Source organism: Vicugna pacos, unplaced genomic scaffold, assembly GCF_048564905.1.
Source record: "Vicugna pacos unplaced genomic scaffold, VicPac4 scaffold_20, whole genome shotgun sequence".
In the NCBI taxonomy this organism is placed as follows: domain Eukaryota; kingdom Metazoa; phylum Chordata; class Mammalia; order Artiodactyla; family Camelidae; genus Vicugna; species Vicugna pacos.
This window is the reverse complement of record NW_027328741.1, coordinates 77,701,600-77,725,869: the sequence shown is the minus strand read 5'-3', so window position 1 is coordinate 77,725,869 and position 24,270 is coordinate 77,701,600. Positions and strand designations below refer to the sequence as shown.

Here is a 24,270-nt window from a genome sequence, read left to right as displayed (position 1 = left end):
GTACCTGCCAATGTATATTTATGTAGTGTGTTCCTCACTATAAACAAACTATGTGATCCGGAGGAGATTTGTGATTTTCGGCTTTCACACACATTCAATTTTTGAAACTGAGTATATGAAGAGGGATTCGTTCATCTACCCTAAACAGAATGGATTGCTGTAGATACACTTACTCTGGGGTCTTAGTATGTTTCCTAATTCCGGTTTGAAATTGATGCATTTTTCACTGTAAAACCGAGTTGGAGCTAATGCCATCCCATATACATATATACAGTGGAGTATCCCTCTCAATAAAACTTTGTTTTCCAAACAAGCTAGTTAATTAATGGCTTTTACACTGACCTAAATCTCAGAATTTAGCATGTGGAGAGATTTTCGTTCGTCTAACCTAAAAGGAATGGTTTGCAGTAGAAACACTTACTCTGGTTTCTCAGTCTGTTTCCTAGTGCCTGTTTGAATTTCATGCAGTTTTCACTGTAAAACCAATTTAGTAATATTACCTCCCCATATATATTTATATAGTGTAGTTTTCCAGTGTAAAGAAGGTGTGTGTTCCAAACAAGCTAGTTGGTTGACTGCTTTCACACACACTTAAATCTCAGAATTGAGCATGAGGTGTGACGTTTTTTCATTTAACATAAAGGGAATGTGTTGCTGTTGAAACATTTACTCTGGTTTCTCAGTATGTTTCCTATTGTCGTTTTGAAGTTCATACACTTTTCACTTTAGACACGAGTTGGAGCTTGTACCTCCCTATATATATTTATATAGAGTAGTTTCCCACTGAAAAGTATCTGTGTGTTTCCAAGGTTCTAGATGATTGACGGCTTTCACACACAATTAATTCTCAGAATTGAACATGTGGAGAGACGTTCGTTCTTTTAGCAAAAAGATAATGGTTTGCAGTAGAAAGAACTACCCTGGTTTCTCAGGATGTTTCCTAGTGTCCATTTAAGTTTCATGTATTTTTCATTGTAAAACCGAGTTGGAGGTAGTACCCCAATATATATATATATATATATATATGTAGTGTTGTTCTGCATTCTTTAGAAACTATATTTTCCCTTCAAGCTAAGTGATGTTTTACATTTGCACACATTCATCCCTCATTACTGAGCATGTGTAGAGGCTTTCGTTCAATTAGAATGAAGGGTATCCTTTGCAGTTGAAACACTTACACTGGTTTCTCAGTCTGTTTCCTCATGCTGGTTTGAAGTTCATGCCGTTTTCACTGTAAAACCGTGTTGGGGCTAGTACCTCCCCATATAAAATTATGTCATGTATTTTCCCCATGAAAAAGATTGTGTTTCCCCAACAAGCTTGGTGATTGACTGCTTTCACACTCACTTACTCTCAGAATTGAGCTTGTTAAGATACGTTCTTTCATCTAGCATAAACAGAAGAGGTAGCACTTGAAATAATTACTCTCGTTTCTCAGTATGTTTCCTAGTGGTGGTTTGAAATTCATGCAGTTTTCAGTGTAAAAACGACTTGGAGCTATTACCTTCCAATATAGATATATGTAGAGTATTTCCCCACTCAAAGGAAACTATGTTTTCCCTACAAGCTAAGTCACAGTTTACATTTGCCCATATTCAACACTCAGAACTGAGCATGTGGAGAGGCGTTCTTTCAACTAGCATAAAGGGAATGATTTGCAGTAGAAACACTTACTCTGTGTTCTCAGTATGTTTCCTATTTCGGGTTGAAGTTCATGCAGTTTTCACTGTAATACCGAGTTGGAAGTACGCCCCCATATATAGGTATTTAGTGTTGTTTCCCACTGAAAAGAATTTGTGTGTTCCCAAAAAGTTAGCTGACTAACGGCTTTCACACACATTTAACTCTCAGATTTGCACATGTGTAGAGACGTTCATTCATATATCATAAAGGGAATAGTTAGCAATAGAAACACTTACTGTGTTTTCTCAGTATATTAATTAGTGCCGGTCTGAACTTCATGCATTTTCCATTTTTGAACTGACTTGGAACTAGTACCTCCTCATTTATACGTTTGTAGTGTATTTCCCCAATCAAAAGTAACTGTGTTCCCTACAAGCTAAGTGATAGATGGCTTTCACACAGAGTCAGCTCTCAGAATTGAGCATGGGGTCAAGCGTTAGTTCTTCTAGGATGAAGGGAATTGGTTGCAGTTGAAACAATTATGTGGTTTCTCAGTTACGTTTCCTCGTGCCAGTTTGAAGTCCATTCAATTTTCATTGTAAAATCGTCTTCAGGCTAGTACCTCCCCGTATATATGTATGTAGTTAGTTCGGCATTCAAAAGAAACTGTGTTCCCTACAAGCTAAGTGATAGATGGTATTCGCTAGCATTAAACTCAGAACAGAGCATGTCACAGGCTTTCATTCGTCTAGTATAAAGGGAATGGGTTGCACTAGAAATAATTACTCTTGTTTCTTAGTATGTTTCCTAGTGTCGGTAAATTTGCTGCAGGTTTCACGGTAAAACAGTTGGAGCTAGTACCTCTCCATATATATGAATGCATTGTAGTTTCCCACTCAAAAGAATATGTTTGTTTCCAACAGGCTAGGTGATTGTCGGCTTTCACACACACTTAACTCTCAGAATTGAGCATGTGGAGTCTGGTTCATTCATCTAACATAAAGGGAATGGGTATCATTAGAAACACTTACTCTGATTTCTCAGTATGTTTCCTAGTGCCGGTTTGAAGTTCATGCAGTTTTCACTGTAAAATCGACTTGGAGCTAGTACCTCCCCATATATATTTATGTAGTGTAGTTCCGCAGTCAAAAGAAACTGTGTGTTCTGTACAAGACTAGTGATAGATGATTTCGCACACATTCCACCCTCAGAACTGAGCCTGTGGAGAGACGTTCGTTCATTTAGGATGAAAGGAATGATTTGCCGTAGAAATACTTACTAAGGTTTCTCAGTATATTTCCTCGTGCCGGTTTGAATTTCATGCATTTTTCACTGTAAAACAGAATTGGAGCTAGTGCCGTCCCATATATATTTATATAGTGTTATTCCCAAATCAAAAGAAACTGTGTGTTCCCAAAAAGCTAGGTGATTGACGGCTTTCACACACACTTAAGTCTCAGAATAGAGCATTTTAAGATACGTTCATTCATCTAGCATAAAGGGAATGGATTGCATTAGAAACACTTACTCTGGTTTCTCAGTTTCGTTCCAAGTGCTGGTTTGAATTTCATGCAGTTTTCACTGTAAAGTCGACTTGGAAATATTACCTCCCATATATATGTATATATTGTTTTTCCCCACTCAAAAGAATCTGTGTGTTCCCTACAAGCTAACCGATAGATGGCTTTTGAACACATTCATCTCTCAGAACTGAGCATGGAGAGAGGATTTCATTCGTCTAGGATGAGGGCAATGGGTTGCAGTAGAAACACTTAGTCTGGTTTCTCATTATTTTTCCTAGGTCCGGTTTGAATTTCATGCAATTTCCACTGTAAAACCAGGTTGGTGCTAGTATCTCACCATATAGATATCGTGTAGTTTCCAATAGAAAAGAAACTGTGTTTTCCCAACAAGCTAGTTGTTTGATGGCTTTCACACACATTCAACTCTCAGAATTGAACATGTGTAGAGGCGTTTGCTCATGTAGCATAAATGGATTTTGTAACTTTAGAAACACTTACTGCGATTTGTAAGTATGTTTTCTAGTGCCGGTTTGAAGTTCATGCAGTTTTCAGTGTAAAACTGTGTTGGAGCTACTACCTATCCATATATATATATGCAGTTTAGTTCCACAGTCAAAAGAAACTGTGTGTTCACAACAAGATAGGTCACTGACCAATTACATGCACATTCAACTCTCAGAATTGAGCATGTGGAGATGCGTTCGTTAATGTAGCATAAAGGGATTGAGGAGCCATAGAAACACTTAATGTGATTTCTCAGTATGCTTCTTAGTGTCAGTTTCAAGTTCATGCACTTTTCTCTGTAAAACCGAGTTGGAGCTAGTACCTCCCCATATATATTTATGTCGTGTATTTTCCCACTGTAAAGAAACTGTGTGTTCCCAACATGCTAGATGATTGACGGCTTTCACACACACTCAACTGTCAGAATTGAGCATGTGGAGAGGCGTTCGTTCATCTAGCATAAATGGAATTTGAAAGCGAAGATAATGACCTATGTTGGTAGGAAAACAGTAAAGGGAGCATTAATTTTGGGCCTGTATAGTTATGGTCAGCATACATGACAGAATTTCATTTTCAGCAGAAGATTTCTTTTTTTTAAGCTTCAGAAAACTTAATTCTTTCCTGTAACTGGATATAGATAGTGAATGTTTTAAAGTCTTTAAGTAACTGCTTTAAAGTAGAATTGTTACTTTGCTTTTGGTCTTTAACCTAAGGGAATATCCAGAATTCCAGTGGCAGTTCAAAAGCAAGGGCCTGAACCTTGCCTATTACTTGTTTTAAGTACAGTAAGAATAACTGTAGACTAGGGTACTGTGGATAACTGAAGGGCTGCTTGGATATGTTGTATGTAAGTTATATTTTCAAAAATTATTAATATTATGAAAATCAATCAACCTTGGTGATCTATTTGGTATAATTTAATCTTTATGTAGATTTTGATAGCCCTTTTATTTATGTAACTTATGAAAATAAGTTGGCTTTATATAACTACTTTCTAGATAAATGATTAAATTTTGGGGTTTTTTTATCATTTTCTTCTTAAAAATAGGATATTAATTACACAATATGTATTTTCCTTCAAGTTCATACTTTTTTCCCTAAACTATCTTGACTTGTTTAGATAAGTTAACCCATAGTCTTATTTATTTTAAACACTCAGTATTTTCTTCTGTCTGTTGCTTTATTAGAGAGCAAGAATTTCATATTATTTTTAATAAAATATACTTGCAGGAAACTATACTGGGATTCTTTCATTCACAGAGTCAAGCAATGATTCCTGTTTTGTTAGATCAGGTGTCTAAGCCTCTCAACTTCCAAAAGATTAAATGGACAAAGTTAAAAACGCCATAAATGATCGACTAAGTAAGTTTATTGTGTTCCTTGATTAAAAGTATAAATATGGGTCAGCCTTAAATTCGGATATAAAGCTGTTATGAATTACATGAGTCTTCTCCAAAATTCTTTTTTTGTTAAAATTTTTTATTGATTTATAATCATTTTACAATGTTGTGTCAAATTCCAGTGTTCAGCACAATTTTTCAGTCATTCATGGACATATACACACATATTATCACACTTTTTCTCTGTGAGTTATCATAACATTTTGTGTATATTTCCCTGCAAAATTCTTTAATTTGGGCTTTAATCCCTCCAGTAAAATGCTGGTTTGAAGGAAGAAGAAAGTTGAGAAATGATTCAATCCAAATTTTATGGGAATAAACAAAGCTAAATGTTTCAGTCATTTTTTGAAGCAGAACAGATATGTTTTCTGCACCATATAATTTTAATAGTATTCATCTGAACATATGGTTTAGACACCATGAGACCACAAGACAACAAACAAGATATCAGGTAAAGCAAGAAAAAAAACTGAGGGGATTTTCTACTGAAAATTTCCCCTAACTCAAACTAATAGAGAACAAATCTGATGCCACATTGGATCTGTTCCTTTAGTTTGAAGCACTGTGCCCTGTTTTCCAGGCTTAATCTTGCTGGCTCTGCACCTTTTGTAAAACAACGTTGCCTTTATCCTAAAACCTACAGAAAAGCCTATTCTCGGGGCTCTGACCTTTAATGATGTTAGCACTTCTGCACTTATGCAGGGATGGCAAGTTGCAAAATAGAGAATAACCTTTGTTTTGTTGGAGATTTACAGGGACACCACAGCCTGACCCACATGGATGACTGCAAGAACAAAGAATGCCTGCAGCAAGAAGTTTGCACAGCCAACCACACTCCCTCCCCTTTTTAGCTTACAAGTGGCCTGAATTCTGACTTGGGCAAGATGATTCTCCAGGACATTATTCCCCCATCTTCCTGGTCTGCCAGCTTTCTGAATACTTGCTCCAGAACCTTGTCTCCTGATATACTTTTTTTTATCACTGTTTTGCAACGAGCAGAACAAGTTTGGCCTCGGTAACAGAACCAGCTTTGTCATTCCATCTGATGTGAAATCTCTCTGGGTGTACACGTGCTTGCCTGCTGGTGGTGGTGGTGGTGGTGGTAGGCAAAAATATTTCACTTCTCCTGATTTCAATAGGCTAAAATTTCCTGCTATTTAAGTCAACTCTAGACTTTTACAGAATCACCTGCAGATGTGCTTCTGGAAGCTAGAAAAATTCCAACAATGAAAATAATTGTATTGTCTCCAGACAAGATACTTTTCCTCAAAACTGAGTAGCTGTGAGACACAATTCAGGAGTAAAGATAGATGCAGTGTGCTTCATTTCCCATGTTGTTCCAACACAATTTTCCAGTTATATCAAAGTAAATTAAAATCAGTCTTCAATAGCAGATGCTCTGGCATGATACAACAATGTCAATTCCACTTATTTATTGAGCCAGAGCAGTTTTAGAGTGAATGATTTTATACCAAACTCCTGCTTGATATACTGTCTTCTCCCTGGTGGCTAATTCCTTCTTCTTTCTTCCTAAAAGTTCTCCTGTTATGGGAAGTTAGCCTTTATTCTGCACATTCAATTGGGAAGGAACAAATTAAATATATGAGGGGATGACATGCATATTTAATTCTTACTTATACATAAATACAAGCACAGAGGACCTGTGTCTTGGAAGACGTCACTTCCTAATGCGGGCAAGAGGATGGTCTATAGTTCAATCAATGATCTAAAAGCAATTTTCTAGGATACAATAAAGAAATGCCTGAGTTATAAGACAGAACAACCCCTGGATATGAATCAGTGGCACCAATCAGTGGGGGCACATGTGTGCACACACACGCCCATGCACACGGAGCAGCCTTGGAGACACTCCATCTGTGCTGATGGAGCAAAGTCATGCTGGGGAGATGAGGAAAAAGTGCCTAATACAATCAAACCACGACACCTGAGGAATGGGTAATAGGAGTCAATTGAATTTTCTGGTTAGCTGAAGGTCAAACAAAAACACTTTTAGTTTCAAACGTCATTACTAAAAATTTTCTTAAAGCACAGGAGCCTGTTTTCCTGCCTTGCTTAGTGTCATATGCCATATTAAACATGACAGATTTATGCTTCTCTGACTGTGGAACGGGAAAGGACTTGCTGTTATATTCTGAACATTAGTCTATGTTTTGCAGCACAGTGGATACTGAAAATGGGGCAAATTGAGTGAATGGGAATGGACATAAACTTGCAGTCATTGACTGTGTGTGATTTGCCAACTTTCTCCAAAAAGAAGGGGTAGCAAGCAAATCAGATAAATTCAGGGATCTTGGGGTGGGGAGTTTGGTGGGCTGACAGCTGAGTGGTCTCAGGTAGCTGTTTTACTGTGTAAAATAGTGACTATGATCCACAGTGACACATTGTCAAATTCTTGTGCCTGTAGCTGTGATACCTGGCCAAGTCTGTGCAGCCAATTTTATCGATGGTGCATAATGAAAATAACTAAAATTCCCTGAGGACCATCTTATGTGACATCCATTCATTGACTCACTGAATTCCCTAAGCACACTTTTTGGTACATAACAGTCTTAAAATATGAAGAAGGGATTAAATGAAGCTCTGAAGTGTTGAAGCCTTGCCCGAAATCATGCAGATCGGAAGACGCCGTGCTGGGAGCAAATCTTGGGCCAGACTACAGAACCTGAAGGGCCCAGCAAGTCCCCTCACCCAGGAACCTGGCCCACAGCCACTGCCAGGCCCTGTTCTGTTTCTATGAGTGCTCATGGGAAAGTGCCAGGGACTTAGTGTAAATATGACTTGATTAAGGCATTCAAACTGGGATAGCCTTTTGTTGGGGACTGTAACCTGGGAGTGAAACTGGCAGCGAAGTAAGGGAAGAAACAGCCCTGGTTGTAAGAACATTTCTAGGGAAGAAGGCTCCCTGATGGGCTGGCATGGGAATTGCTGTGGTTGTGAGGCCCCTGTTGCCTTGTGGGGGTGTGGGCAGGGAAGGAGAGAGACTGTTCAAACTGGTCATAGTCACTACAGTTTGTAAACAGCTGAGTTCTGTTTCCTCACAGAACAGACACATGCAGGACATGAGGAAGCTTAGCTAATGGCCAACAGTGGGTAGCAATGGCCAAGAGTGGGGTGGGGAGGAGAAATGGGACCACATTCTGGAAGAACCTCTGCTCCAGGGGTCCAGGAATATAATGAATCATTGGGGATGCACAAAGGGTTTGTATGGCCTCATCATGTTTTTCCTACTTTAAACTGATAGTCTGGAATATATGGTAAAATACGGTGGAATGACTGCTCTTATTTTAGGTTCTACAAACTCTTAAATGGATGGATTTCTATCTCCATTATACAAGCACTGCTGGGAAACCTTTAAAGCCAAGTGAGGATGAAACGAGTGAGTACTTATTAATACTATTACCATGCTTCTACTGAATTAACACTTCAGCAACAGTATAATGGCCACGCTTCTTAACAACTGCTTCTGTAAGAGCTCTTGTATGTCACAAATAATAATTATAAAAAATATTAAAATAATAACAATTACAGTTTCAACAAATATGTTGTTTATAGCGATGATAGTGTTAGCATCTCCCTCTCATATTAAACAATACTCAACACTGGATTCCTTAGGAAGCAATGTCAATGCATGTTTGGACTTTTCAAAGTCTTCAGCCCATGAAGACTTTTTACTCACATTGGTCCACCACAACCAGAATTGCTGTTCCTTGCATGGTGGGCTGCCACGCTGCAATGTCCTGGGCTTTTTTTGGCACCATGCGTCTATACTGGGTAGTCAAGTTTCCACATACCCACTCTGATTTGCAATATATTGTTCTCCAGATCCAACAGAGGGGCCACTGGAAAGAGGCCACAGATAAGGTGGTGAACCCAAACTGAATACCTGTTGAAGGAATGGACACACAACATGGAGTGGTGGATGGATGGAAGGCCAACATCAATTCCTCTACTCCTGTAAAGAGAGAGGGGCAAATGGTGAACTACATCCCAAAGAGAAAAGACATTCATGGTAATAATATTATTCAACAGTGAAAGAATCCAAACAAAAGGCAAATATAAAATCTCTGGGAAGAAGACTCATTACAACCTGTTTCTTTCATGTATATAACCTTAGTAGGAATAACATACTTAAAAATCTCCAACCAACCATAGTTATTTGCTGGTAATAAACTTGGGAATCTTGAAGCATATTATTCACTCTCAGTGTTGAAATAATACAATCTTGGAAGATGATTTGTCATTGAGGATTAAGAAAAAGAATATTGTGGTTGTATAGAAGAATTTAAATCGGAATAAGGAATGTACTTTTGGGAAAGCTCTGCATAGAGAATGTTGGAGGAAATGCACTGAAAACAGGCAAGTGAGCAAGCTCCCTTGAGTCTGGGAAGGTGAGTGCAGCACATTCAGAGAGTCTTTGAAGTTATTACAAGTCACAGAAAGGTATGCAATTAAAGTGTCTTCCTTAGCAAAATATCCTTCTTCAGGAATTTTTATCTTGATATTTCTATGGTCTGTGTGGTCACAAGAAGTCAAAGTTATGGTGGTGGCTTAGAAGTTCTTTTCTCTCTGTCTGTAGTTTACAGGGCATTGCTACAGATGGGGCAGCAGAGATCTGCATTAAGCTGTTCCATGGGGTGAGGGAGCAGTTAGAAATGATAAGGCCAGAGATCTAAAAGACTTTTAGACCCTAACTGGCAGACATTTAAGTAAACTAGCACAGGTATGTAATTAAGACTGTGGATGAGAGGCAAGTTTGTAGTCCCTTTAGTGTTACTGCTCAGTCAAGGGATAGGGACCACTCTGGCCAGGAACGGCAAGACCATGGATGGGGTGGATGGGTAGGAGGAGCTGACATTTGCTTCTGACCTGAGAGGCAGGGGTGTGTTGCAGAAAAACCGACAGTGCTGGAAAGATGCCTCATGTCCACAGCCCAAAAGGAGCTGTCATATTCAAGGAGGTCACAGAGAAAGAACCAGAGTTAGTGATGCCACAGGGTCAGCAGTGTGGCAGCATTGATGTCAGTATCTGTTTCCATAACCCACCTAACCCTACATGAACACATCTGCCTACAGGGGGCAGGTAAGTAGCAGAAATATGTGGAGTGGGTGCAGCCACTGGCAAATTGGCAAGTGGACATCCTAATGAAATGCACTGCTCACAGTCACCATATTGGAAAGAGGGCCCCACACTGTCTGATCCCCTTCTTATTCAAGAGAAACTAGAAATTAAGACTTCATTAGCAATCATCCCTGTTCAAACTCAGAAAAGTTACCATTTATAATGACAGCAAAGGCACAGACTCTTCAGAAATAAATTAATGAAAAATGTTAAAATGATTCTGATAAATGACTTAAAAAAGAGAAAAAAATGATTATTGAATGAACAGTAGAATGCACCATCCTCTTCAGTTGGCAGACTCAATTTTGGGGGACATAGAACATTTTTTCTCCAAAATAAATTTAGTATCTGAATGCAAATTTACTTAATAAACCTGAATGGATTTAAGAAAAAATTCTGAAAGGTGATCCTAAATTTCTTCCAGAAATATACACAAATATACAAATAAAATAATGAGGAGGGATGTTTGAATTTGTAATATTAGGGACATTCTGGAAAAGGATAAAATAGGACCAATTGTAGGAGGTATTAATCTATGGTCGTGGAAACAGTATAGTAATAGTGTGCTGAGAGTATGAATGAAATAGAATACATTTCAAGAATAGGCATGGATATTTAAGAGATTTTAGTAATATTATAAAACTGACACTTAAAATCAGTGGATTCAGGTACTGGTGTAATTAGCTAAATCACTAGAAGGCCTGGTACATTGTCCTCACTTTTGACATTAAAATAAATTCCAGATAATTTTTTAATTAAAAAATAAAACACTAGAAATAACCCAACATGATTTAATCTGTTCAGATATTCAAGCGAGAAGAACTTTCTAAAAAGCTTTTGGAACAAAGACCAAGAAGAACAAAGGCCTAGCAACTCAGCAAGGCCAGAAACGCCCCCTGTAAAACAAAACTGACCCTCGCCCAATCCTCCCTCACGGCCCTGTATTGCTCTCTGTTACTTTCTATACTTTCTTCTTCCCTTTAAAGTTTAGTTTCTTGGAGAAGTGCCTGCGCTGATGACTCCTCCAGGGCTCAGAGCACTGCATCCCCCACGGCCCTCACTGTGGCAATGAGACAGGAGCTTCACTGCCAGTGGCTGCGTGTTTCAAACCAGTGGGCATTTTCAGCTCCTCTTTATTTGATTACCAGGTAGCTTTTGCGGTGGACAAATATTTTCCTCTCAGGGGAATATTTTCCCCCCTCAATTTTTGTTTTACTTAAATAAATTTTAAAAGCCCAGGCAGAAAGGTGTGTGTGCACATATGCACACACACAGATACACACAGATCTGTTTTTTAAAAGCTACCTAAGTGTAGTCCTCCTCCGCCTTTTCCTCAGTTTAGACAATTAGAGGTGGGCTTTAGCCCTTGCTTTTATGCCCCACACAACCCCCTTTCTCACTACGCTCCTTTTATTCAGTGTTCAAATCCCTCTTAAGCCAGGTTACAGCCTTCTCTGTGTTGCCTCAACTCGTTTTCTCTCAACTGCACTGCTATTCTTCTTTCTCTTGGTGGACCTCTCTTCTCCCATTTGCCATGTACATGGCCCTTTTCCCCAAGGCCTCGTCTTCAGTCCTCCACCTGGCAGGACTGAATCGCCCCCACAGCCTCACCCACAGCTCCTCTGAGCTCCTGACTGGTGAAACCAGCTTAACAATGGACATCACCCCTTAGATGTCCCATAGACACTTCGCACTCAAAATGTCACACACAGAACCATCTCCTCGAAACCAGCTCCTCCCCTTACACTCCCCCTGCAGATCTGCTCTCTGGATGGGTCACTGAAAGTCAACTCAGCAGCTCTGCGGCCCGCCGCCCCGGTCCAGCAGTCCCCACTGCAGCAGTCACCACTTATGCCGCCCATGTCTCTCTCCTTCTGCCCACGGCCTCTCTGCAGGCATGTGCCAATTGTTGTCTGGGTTACCTGGGTTGGTCCCCGAAATATCCTTTCCCCCAAAATATGGGCCTCCCCCCAAAAATAGTATCTTCCATTCTGCTGCCAGAATAACCAGATATTCTGCAACATAAACATTATGCAATTCTCTTACAAATATTCCAATATATCCCTGCTTCCTTAAGGATATATTGAAGTCTAAGCACACAAGGCCCATCGTGACAGAGTCCTTGTGCACCTGATATTCCCACCTATGGATCCTTTGTTCTAGCTCTACTTGTTGTTCTTCAGTCTGGCCAAGCCGCTTCATGCTGTGTACACATATATGTCTCTACCTCTCTGCATGAAGTGTCCACTCCCTCTACCACAAAATTGAGAGCTAACTTCCTTTCACCTTTCAAGATTCAGTTCAAATATTTCCAGCTCTAGGAAGTCCAATTTGTGTTCACCTGCTTAGCAATCCATTAACTACTTGCCATGCCTCGCCTGGCCTGGGAAGTGCAGACACCAAGTCTTACCTGTCTTGGTCTCCCCAGCAGTTGATGCAGTGTTTGGCATAGCAGTACTCAATGTTTGTTGGTTGGATAAATGAATGAATCAGTAAAGAGATAAGAGGTCTAAAATCGCCCCCAGTTACTCAGCTGCCATTTTGGAAAGTTTATTCTGCGGAGTTAAGGAAATGTCAGTGCAGGTGGTGGGCAGTCAGAACAGAGGTGAGGGCGTGGGGGAGACAGGCCTGGTCCTGGAGAGCGCAGGAGAGGCGTGGGTGGGAGAGCACTGGAGAGATAGGGAAAGGAGGGGGCGGGCGCAAGGAGATGTTGAAGAACAACTGATATTAAATGCAGTAAATTAAATGGAGAACATAATATATGAAGGGAAGATCAAGTTAACACAGCAAGGGTGGAAAAGGCAGTACCAGAGATGCAGAGCTCTCACTTCATCCCTCACAGCATTCCACTTATGGCACCCGCCCTCTGGGAAGGCAGCGTCAAATTCTTGAGAGACTGGTGTTTGTGCTGTGGGTGCTCTAAGTACAAAACGGTATCTTATGGCTTCCAGATTTTAAGACTGATAGATTATTTCTCTTATGTCCCATGTCTGAGTTCTCAGGCAGCAGGATCATTGGCTGGTGGGGGGAGAGATATTGTGGTTAACAACTCAGGGTTACTCTAATAATCTCAAAGGACAGTGGGGAATTCATGAAAACAAAAAAAAGAGAAATTTCTCCCAGAAAAAAGCATATGCCATATAGAACCTTGTGGGGGCCTTGGGGACAATTTTACCGCCACCTCATCTAACAGTTGTATGTGAGTATGTTGAAACTCCAAGCTCAAGTCACTTAAACACGTATGAGAACCTGGGTCCAGGCTGTGGTGCACCAGACATGGACAGGAATATGAAAAGCCTGACTACTGCCTCCGACAGGATCAGTCCATCTGGGGAGAACAATGGACACGGACACGATCACGCACCATCAAGACAGGAATCAAGTGCAATTCATGCCTAGAAAGGAGAGCAGAAAATCTCTAAAAAGTGGAGGGGTTCCTGCCAAGGCTTGGCAAGAGTCCTTCCAGGCAGAAAAGCAGAGAAAGTTACTTCAGGCGAAGGAGACTAGTGTTGGTGGCTGGTTTAGAGGCCAAACGAGGCATGGGTGGAGGGCTCCAGGGTCATCTGTCAGTAGCTGTTCCCCTTCAGCAGCTAAGAGGCATAACTAAAAAGGCAGGTGGGGTGTCATTAATGATCATGGGAAAAACTGGGAGGAGGAAACTGAGGTCAGGGGATCACCACCAAAGGCACTTTATTTTAGAGGAACAAAAAGAATTCAAAAAACACTTGGAAATTCTATCTCCCGTGAATGAAAAGAACACAAAAATAAGTTTCACTCCAGCGTTGAATACAGAATAACAGGCTGCCTACTCTCAGAAATGGATTGAATTTTCTAATTCATCAGGGATTATTTAGATAATAGGAAAATGAATAAATCTGAACAATCTCTCTAGAATAGCTGTTATGCCATCCTGTTATGTAGGGTAGAGTTAGGCTGAATTATTTAATTGGTATTTTAATGAGACTATAAAGTTCTAAAAGTCCTATCAATTTCTCCCAAAAGCGTACAATTTTTCCTTTCATGACCTTTATTTGACTTAATTAGAACAATAACTTTTTTCCAAGGCTTTTTTTTGTGTGTATTAAAATACCAAATGATATGCTGCCCCCAGAATGTTGTTGTTATTATTAATGCTGGTAATAGCCCCAATAACACATATTTACAATTATGACTCATTTTGGAATAACAGGTCATTGGCTTAAAGTCCTTTTGAAAATAAGAAGAATAAATGAACATAATTTCTACACCAGGGACAGCAGCTGCACCCTTAATGGAACCTGGTCACTAAACACAACAAAAGCAAAGATGAAACTCAAATCAGACACCAGGCCACAAAGCATAGCTGACTGAAGATGCCACAAGATGACCTTTCATTCACCGAGGGAACCAGATGCGTTTCTATGTATAATGTATATTTTTAAAAGCAGTTATTTTATATATAGAATGTAAATTAGGAAAAAGAAAACTCCCTCTATCTGTAGACTTATAAACAGGAAGCACAAAGTGGTGACTTTGCAGACATGAACCTGCATGCTTAAATGCAAATCCTATTGACAAAAATCCTTTCCTGTCTCCTAAGCTAAAAAAAAAAAAAAAAACTACTTCAAGGCAATGGTGAGCTGAAAGGGCTCAGATACAAAACGTGCACATCATCAGCATTCTAGTAGATAAAAGTGCGCCATGCATAATAGTAAAGATAAAGTTTCCTATGGAAATCTATTTTGAGATGCAACAATTTAAAGGCAACTGAGAGCTCAAAACCAAGTTCAACCATAGAGAAACAGAGCCCAAGCAAATGTACAGAAATGGACAAAGACATTGGAGAAGGAGGGGTCTGTGTTCTACCGATACTCCAGATCAGCAAATTCATCCTGAAATCAAGCCAGTGATGTGCCATGAGGTCACTCAAGGAATCATGCAGAAACCATCAGCCAGAAGAAATAGGAACAATATCAAAGGCAGGTGTGAGATGTGGAAGGGGTGACCCTGTGAACCTTGCTGCAATGAGGCAGGATGCTTTTGCGGGCTTTCTGCACAGGCTGGCTGGCTCACATGACTCTGTTTAGAAGGATATCAGCCAACAGCTGTGCCACACGGGCTACATCCCGAGCTGAGTCACATCTAGTAATGGTTCTGAGTTCATCCTTAGACGACATGACCAGAAGGATCTGAGAATCAATGGTGGAGATGTACCTGAATGAGTATCCCATTTCATTCTTTGGCAGTCAATCTTCAGCTTTGTACAACATAAATATTGACAAAGATACACACAGGCACCCTATTTGAAAGCCTGACTGCATAATTGCATCTAATGGAGAAAAGTGGGTTCCGTTTCGGTATGCTAGGACATTGTTTGGCTCAGTAACCGATGCTTCTGAGACCCAAAGCATATTCTAGTATAACCGACAGCACAGAAATCTCCACTGATGACTTACTCATTTCAGGGTATTCATAAAATAACCCCTGTTTGTCCATGGGATACAGATGGTTGTCCAGTTCCCTTCGTGGAGTGGTCTGTTCTGCTCCCGAAACTGTGGCACCATTAGATTCATGACCCAGCTGTCAAACAGATCAAATTATAAGGCAGGATATTATCAGACCAAGGTCATAAAAGTATTACTGAAATCTCAAGCTGAATACATCATCTTCCCAAGAATTTAATTTCTTGTTTTCAGGATAAATTTCTTTTTATTGCTGCCTCCCTACCCTCAAATATTGTGAAAACTAGTCCTGACTAGGCACCTTGGGTTTACCAAAATTGTAACGACTACTACTACTTTATCTCCTACCTCCTTTTCAGGTGGGCATTTTAGATTTTAGAAGATGCCTTCCCGCATTTGACATTTTTACCCCCATTTCTCTGCTATTATCCACCATGGCCTTTCCAGTCTGAAAATCGTCAGAGAAAATAAGTAAAATAAAGTAATACAGGGACTTTGAGCTGGTGATAAGTGCTGTGGAGGAAAATAAAGGAGGGTGAGGAATGTGTGCTAGGGAGGAGTGGGGATGGGGCAGTGACCTTTGAATAAGACAAAGACAGAAGCAAAGGGGTGGGCAGCGGAGGGGCAGAGGGAACAGTGATCACAGGCCTGGAGGACACTCACGCAGGACAGACATCATGGAGACTGGTGTGGGCCACAGTGAATAGGAAATAAGTGGTGGTTTGGGGGGTGGAGCCTTAGAGGCTGCCGTGAGGATGTGGGCATCTTTCCCTTTGAAGGAATTGCGGAGCCATGGAGGGTCACCGAGCAAAAAAGTGATACTCTAACGTTGGATAGAACAGGTCCAAAACCCTAATTTAAGCTGAACAAATCAAGGGCCAAAGAAGTGACATGCCACCTCAAATTCAGTGCAGAGCTTGAAAGAAACAGCCTCGACTCGCAGCCCAGTGCTCTGCCCCCTTCTGGATGCTGTCCCATAGAGCTATCTCTAAGGATATTTTTTTCCTCACTTAGAGGCTTGTGGGTCAACTGAATGCTTCCCCCTTTTTCAAATGGTAACTTGTCCTGAAAGGAAATCAGATTTGGCAGTGAAACAAGGCATGGACCTGTGACCTACAGAGCTCTTGTCCCTGAAAGCAACAGCTGGCATGTGGTTTACTCGTGGAGTTCAGCAGAAGAGACAGAGCAATAACAGACAACATAGCGTCTGGCTGAGCTTCGACTGACTGCACTGCACGTTTGGATGGATTTCAAATTTGGACAGTGAGGTGGCTTCACATGAAAGGCAGGTGTATACATCATACATGCCCACACGTCTGTATGCATACACACGTAGACACACACAGAGCATTTGATGTGACTTGTAAAGAGCTGCCTCTGCTTGGTTTCCCACGGCCTCTAATCTCAGCATTAACCTTTCACTGGCCATGCTCCCAGGTTTGCTACGAGATTTCTTTGCAATGGAACATGCCCTTCGCTTCACAAACTTTCCCCACTTCTTTCAATGACATTAGGGGAAGAGCAGGGAGCTCTGGGAAGTGCTGGGGATATGGACTCGAGATACCCCTGAATCTGAATCCGCACTTCATGGCTTATTTGTTATTTAACTTTATTTACATTCAAAATGCAATTGTTGCAGATCTCAGAAGGTGATTTACACTCACTGCTATGGCAGAATGTTGCGGTTAGTAGACTCACCACTGGATCCTCTTATTCAACACGTTCTTCCAATATTTCAGATATTACTGTATCACAAATGCCCATTTCTATATTTTGATATCTGCTTTTCAGTATAATTACCTTCCTTCTTTATTCTCTAAATCTTATGATTTTAAAACATTTTTCTGAGAAGTGTTCCACAGGCACTTTACATATGATAATTTGATAAAGCGATCCTGGAGATCAAAACCACATTTAAAATCCTGAGATAAACTCAACTGTGTCATATATATGGCTAGGTTTAGTCTGCTTAATTTGTTATTTTGTTTAGTAATTTTTGTTTCAAACAACAAGATCCTACTGTATAGCACAGGGAACTACACTCAATAACTTTTAATAGACTATAGGGGAAAAGTATATAACAAGGAATATATATATATATATATATATATATATATATATATATATATATATGAATCACTATGCTGTACAGCAAGAATTAACACAATATTGTAAACCAACTATACTTTCAACAAAAAAAGTTGAAATAAAATTGAGAGATGAAACTTCAACTGCCCAGGCTGCTGTCAGGATGAAATGATTCAAAGCAGGCCAGGTATTAGCAACCCCCCTGACACATCAAAACCCCGTGGGGGATCTGCCTTTTGAGCAGCACTGGCTAACCGGCTGTGGTCACCTGTAAATAGGGTTGAAGTCACTTAGACCCTTGGCTTGGGATCACCGTGGCCACAGGGTTGGGGGTCACTGCAGCACCTACGAGAATGATGGGGCCAGCCTGCTGCTGAAGCCGCTCCCCAGGCCGCAGCCCAGAGTGCTGCAGGCAGGTCTGAGGTCCGGCCGGGGGCGCGCAGCTCCACAGCCCCTCGGAGCCCTGCGGTGCGGGTGGTGCTGGGACCGCACTCATCCATCACCCTCCCTGGTAAGCAAACTCGGGATTCTCCTGGGGGAATTTTTCTCTGCCTCATACTTCCTGTCTCAGCCACTTGTGGAATCCGGTCCATGCCCCAGGGAAGAAGGGCTTTTACCCTCTGGGACCCAAATCCATCACGGTTTGGATCCAGAATGAAACTTCCATGTTAACTCATCTGGCGCTCCCTTCTTGTGCTGAACTGCCCTCCCACGTCGGTGGCATTAGGTCATATTAGAAGTCCCGACTTGCTTTTCCTTAGCTAAGACTCTGAGCCTCTTGCTCAGTCTTCCTGAGTGGAACCACTCATCAGTGGCAGAAAAGCTTGGGCTGTCGTCCACCCATCATTGTCCTCGGTCTTTTGGGTTTTCTGTTGGGTTATGGTTCTCATGCAGGGATATCAATTTGCACATGAGAAGCACCTGTAGACATTTTAAAAAATACAGACACTGGATCCTCCCCCCTCTCCAGCCAAGGCTGGAAGCTTTCTCCCTCTAGCGGGGGTTACACAATCATTTGCTTGGGAATTGACCACACATATTGGCATAATCATAGTAAATTGCCCTTTACTCTGTGCTTGCCACGTGGCATTTTCTACTTCATGTTGTCTTTGTACCTTTATTATCACATTTAATCCCTGAATTATAGATTATCACCATTTCTGTTGAGGACACTCCTACTTGCTAATCTTGAATACAAGTATTTTTGATTCTCTTAATCTATTTCATTCCTGAGTTTCCTGTTCCTGAATTTAAAGAGTGAATTATGGACACATGTATTTAAGATTCTCTTATTATATGTATCTGACTCATCCTCTACCCAAATCATATCTGGAGAAGAGAGATTTTCTCTTTTAATCATTTGATTTTCTTATTATATAGTAGTACATACGCACAGTGGAAAATGTAGAAAACATATAAAGTAAGAAAATTATAGCCATATATTATCTAAACACCAAAGGACAATGCTATGTCATTTTGGGCATTTAACTATTTTTCTTAATATTTTATCATAAAATTTCCCTAGGAAATTTGCTTAACCCTGGAATTGTACTAGCCTTTTGTCCAGTACAGAATAACATTCCCAGAAATGACCCCAACATCAAAATGGTATGTGAGGCTGGGAAGGCCACAGGGCACACAGCTTATCCTCTGAGTCCTACAAAGAATGCTGTTAATTCACTGATGTTACGCATTCGATGCCTGTGAGTCATTCACTCACTCAGCTGGCTCGGACTGAGACCTACTTTATACCAGGTGCCGATCCAAGTGCTGGGGAGACCCCAGAGGGAGCCTGGATCACGGCATCACTGTCCTTCTTTATTTGCTCCCAGAATCCTACTCAAGAACCCTACATGGTATTGGGGGGATGGAGGCAGGTGAGATACAGTGAAATTCATTTCATTATGTTCCTTTAGACATATTTAAATAGCATGAAAATTGTCGCTAATTTTGATAAGTTTTCTTTTCCCTTCCTATGTATTTTTGAGGATGGGTATAGTTTTGGTGCAGCAACAGTAATTGATAGATCTTTGGTATGTTAGGATTTTATATGAAAAATTAAGAAGGAAACTGCACTTATACAAAGAGAAGAGGCAGTGAGGAAAAAACAAGCCACCCTCGAACTTGGCTACAATTCAGAATTCCTGGTTTTCAAAAAAGGGAAACATAATTCAAAATATATTCTCTAAATATTTTAGCCCCTAGTAGAAATACATGCAGGCAAAGTTCAGATCACTGGAACCTAGAACAATGTGCTTACTTAAGCGAAGGTATAAACAGACCACAGATACTATAATGCATCCTTTATTTTAAACTAGTTCATGTGAGCAAGTTTCATTTCACATAAACTGCTAAGTAACAGTTTTGGAAATATATCCTTCTTGATTGGTAAAAATAGCTCACGGATTACCAGATTCAACAAAATTTAGTATTAAATAATTTACTTATTTCCTTCAGGAAATTCTTTTGAGTAATCTGAGTTAAGTATTTCCTCTATCTGATCTATTACTTTTCACAGAGAAAAGTAGTATTATTTGCACATGACCTACTTTTACTCCTCTGGAAATATCTGACTGTGAGCTCAGGTTAAGGGTTGTCTACTGCACAGCAGGGAAAAAAAGATTCATTTCACAGTGAAGATCAGAATCTTTTTTTTGAAGGGCGTGGTGAGCTGGGGGACAAGGGAAATGCCTTTGTTTCGAGACAGACCCCAGTATTCCATACTGAAGCTGAAAGATGGAGCCCATGTGAAGAAACTTGGAAGGACACACTGACACCCAAAGATGTTCACTCGGCAAAAACAGAAGGAAAGAAACAAAGAAAAAATAATTTAACTGCCCTATAAAGAGAATGGACAGAAACTTGGTAATAAGGGAGAGAGAAGGAAGGTTAGGGAAGGGAGGAGAAACAATAAAAACAAACTTGGTTGTGGTGGGCAGAATACCAGGTTTCTGGAGCCTACAATGAAGGATGATAAGAAAAAAAGTAAAGTTTAAAAAAAGTTACAAAGTTTAAAATAGTTTAAAAATTAGAAAACAAAGTTAAAAAAATAAATTTTTTTATAGTGGCATGGAAGATTTTAAAATGATGGAGGTTTTTTATTTCAAAATTCAAGTTGTTTGAGTTTCTCCCCCATGCTACAAACAACAATAAGACCTGCTTGTGTAAGTGGTTTTGGGGGACACCACAGAGAGGGGTGAGCTCTGCAGTTAGGTTGGCCAGGAGCAGAATGCTGGTGTGGAAGGCAAGACAGAAGAGAGATCAACAGTTTCATGAAAACAGAAACTCAAAGCCAGAAATTATCTTAAAAATGTTAGTGTGGTAGGCAGAAAAATGTTCCCCGCCATTATGTCTATGTCCTTATCCCCAGAACATAGGAAGAGGTCAGATTCCCTGGCAAAGGGGCCTATGGTTGCAGATGTGGTTAAGGTTGCTAACCAGTCAACTCTAAGAGAGACCAGCTGGATTATAGATGTGGGCCCAGTGTAATCACCAGGGTCGTTAAAGGAGGAAGAAGGAGGCAGAAGAGGGGAGAGAGGACAGGAGATCTGACCACAGGATCAGAGTCAGAGGCACACAACCATGCTGACCTTGAGAAAGAGAAAAGAGGTCACAGGCCAAGAGACGCAGGTGGCCTCTGGAAGACAGAAAAGTCAAAGATACATGTTCCCCTGAGACCTTCAGAAACAGCCGTGCCAACACTTTGACTTCAGCAGGCTTCTGCGTTCAAGAAAACTACAAGGTTAAATTTGTGTTGTTTAGTGGAGACTTTTTCTTTTTTCTTCCTACTACCATGATGTTTGGGGATACTAGTTACAACAGCAACAGAAAGTGAATACAGTAAGCTTCTTGAAATGTTCAGAAATTGCAGATAACACTGGACAGTCCACTTTGATGTGGGATTGTGCTTATGTGAAAATCAAAAGGACAGTGTGACCTTTGCTAACATCTGCTTTTCTCATTTTTAGGAAGAGAACAGTAAGTCAAAACCTCTGTTGTTATTATTTTAGACAAGTGTCTCTTAAAACATTATGTAACCCTGTGCCTTAGGACCCTAAGAGAGTCTCTGTTCTTAGAAGAACCTGGATTCAGAGAGATAGGGTCTTACATCTGAGTCCCACAGTGGTCTCTTATTGGCAATGAGAGCTTGGGCAAATCAGTTACCCTCTTTAAACCACAGGATCTTCATTTACAAAAGGAAGATAAGAATAAGGATTGTTTGGGTGATTAAATTGTACACACACACACATGCACACATACATATTTGTACAACATTTAATACAGTGACTAGCACATACTAGGCACTCCACAAATTCCTGTTATGGATTTTTAAATGCATATATAAAAGGAGGAGAAATTTGCAGGAAGTTGTAGGAAAACTTAGTTCATGGCCCCAAAAAGGGCCATCTCTCAATGGGCTCTGATCAGTCAGTCCCCAGTGATGTGCTAATAAGCAGAGACTATAGCACTTGAGGATTTATGTTAAACATAAAAAGGAAGGTATTTAAACATAATTATTAAACAGCAGGTACGTTTATAATGTTGGCTGGATCATCTTATCTGGAGAGCTTTAATAAGCAGAGAGTCTCCCCTGTTCTAGAGATGGCCACGCAGGAAAATGACGTGGGTGGGTGGGCCGTTCTCACCCCAAGAACATATGACTGAGTACTCACGGAAGTAACACCTCTTGTATGTTATTCCAGATGGAATGTCCTCCCATGATTATTGTCAGCTGTGTCATCAGTTCAAGGAGACAGCCACTTGGGTCACACTGGAATATTAGAAAGAAAATCTCATCTAAATTTTAGATAGCTCTAACATGAAATAAAGTCATTATTTTATGCCTAAAAATAATCTAAGGAAAAGAGAGTAAAGACACTCCTCATTGGGCAACTAAGAGAAAACCTGAAACAGGTTAGACTGTCAGAACACAAAGCTGTATTCACACCTCTTCATTTCTGTATTTTTACAGGGAATACATCAGATCTCATGGATAAGTCACAAATCTGCCCTTAAAGAATGTGATGTAGAAACACGAGGAGTAGTAGTTGACAAAATGGAACAAGAGCACCTTCATGGCTGGGTTTTTCTCATAGTCAGTCTGGTCCTTGGGAGCTCTGCAGCTAGAATAAAGAAAAGGTAAGTCTGTAAAACTGTGAACGGCTTTGAGACCCTAATCAAAGCCACGGACACATGAGTTAACACAATAAATATGTATATAAATATATATATATATATATATACACAATTCACACTGTTTTCATATCAGCTGTTTTGAATTTCTTAACATATCCACTATGTTAAGTCCAACTGTACACATTGTTGTAAGAGTTTCTCCCACTAAGAACGCAATATCCCACAAGGCAAAAAAAAAAAAAATCACCCGTTCCTTAAAATTTATAAGCACAACAGTATCCAATGGGCAAGAACTGTCCTCTGTCAGGTGTTATTTGAAAGAAAGCTACTGCTAAACATCCTGCTAAATAATATTCTCTTGTCTCCCTGAACGGCAGTAAGGTAGGACTATTGAAGAAGACAAACAAAACACGGGGCAACTTGCTAGAAGCATTTGAGGAACATAAAACGGGTCATCCTCCTAGTTCAGAATTTGAATTGGTCTTAGTATTTTCAGAAGATGACCACTGAGCAGACCACTGGGAAAATCACCCAGCCACATGCAATGTGTGGGAAGCACTTAACTTAGGCTGCTAAGCCGCTGGGTGGGATACAAGCCAGAGAGAAGAAACATTTATTATAGAAGCCGCAGCTGATGAGAATGGAGCTACACTAACAGGAACAGCATGGGGGGAAGACACATAACAGTGTGATTACTTATCCTCTCCGTAACGCACAAGCAAATCTGCCACTGGAGCCACGACCCTCTTCCACTTATTTGCAATACAGAGACTATTTACTTTCAACAGTAGGGTACATTATCTAATGTAATTGAAATTATTATTAAGCACTGACATATTTACACAGAGCTTGGACATTCTAAAGCTTCCTTTGTCCCTTTTACTAATGCAAAAATGGAGCTAATTCACTTCTCATATAGGCTAGAGAAAATAAGTTTGCACTTGAAGTTAACTAAAGACTATAATGTACTGCAATTTAAGTGCCTAAAAGATAGTCTCTGTTTTGACCTGGTTCTAAAACTGGTGTAGAAATTATCTCAGCTGCTGGAGGAGCTTACCAGAGTCAGTCATCATGATTGCCACTTTCTCATATATGGCGTTCAGGGTCACCATGATGATAAAACTGATGAGGGAAGCAGTGATGGGCATGGCCCACCTGCACAGTCAGGTACTTTTGGATTGGGTCTGTTCCATTCAGGTTCTTGGGAAGTTTTGCAGAAAATACAATGAACACTGAAAGTCCATAGACAATGATCCCAATAACTGAAGCAATGGTCAACAGGACCTGACAACCCAAAAACCCAGCAGCATGAGACTCACAAATGATCGTATTTTTACACAGAAAACTTGCCCCCAACCCAGCTTAAACAGAAAACATGCATGTGTTGTAAACTTCACATAAACGTGAGAAGTGATA

General features: G+C 40.3%; 1 long non-coding RNA gene across 1 annotated transcript in view; it reads right to left on the bottom strand.

Moving 5' to 3' along the window:
* The window catches only part of LOC140694037 (uncharacterized), a 333,619-nt gene extending 310,778 nt beyond the window's left edge, over nucleotides 1–22,841 (bottom strand). Inside the window, exon 1 of the long non-coding RNA XR_012069779.1 lies at nucleotides 22,667–22,841. This is a non-coding gene — a long non-coding RNA (uncharacterized lncRNA). The remainder of the gene's footprint in view (nucleotides 1–22,666) is intronic.
* Between the last annotated feature and the right edge of the window lie 1,429 nt (nucleotides 22,842–24,270).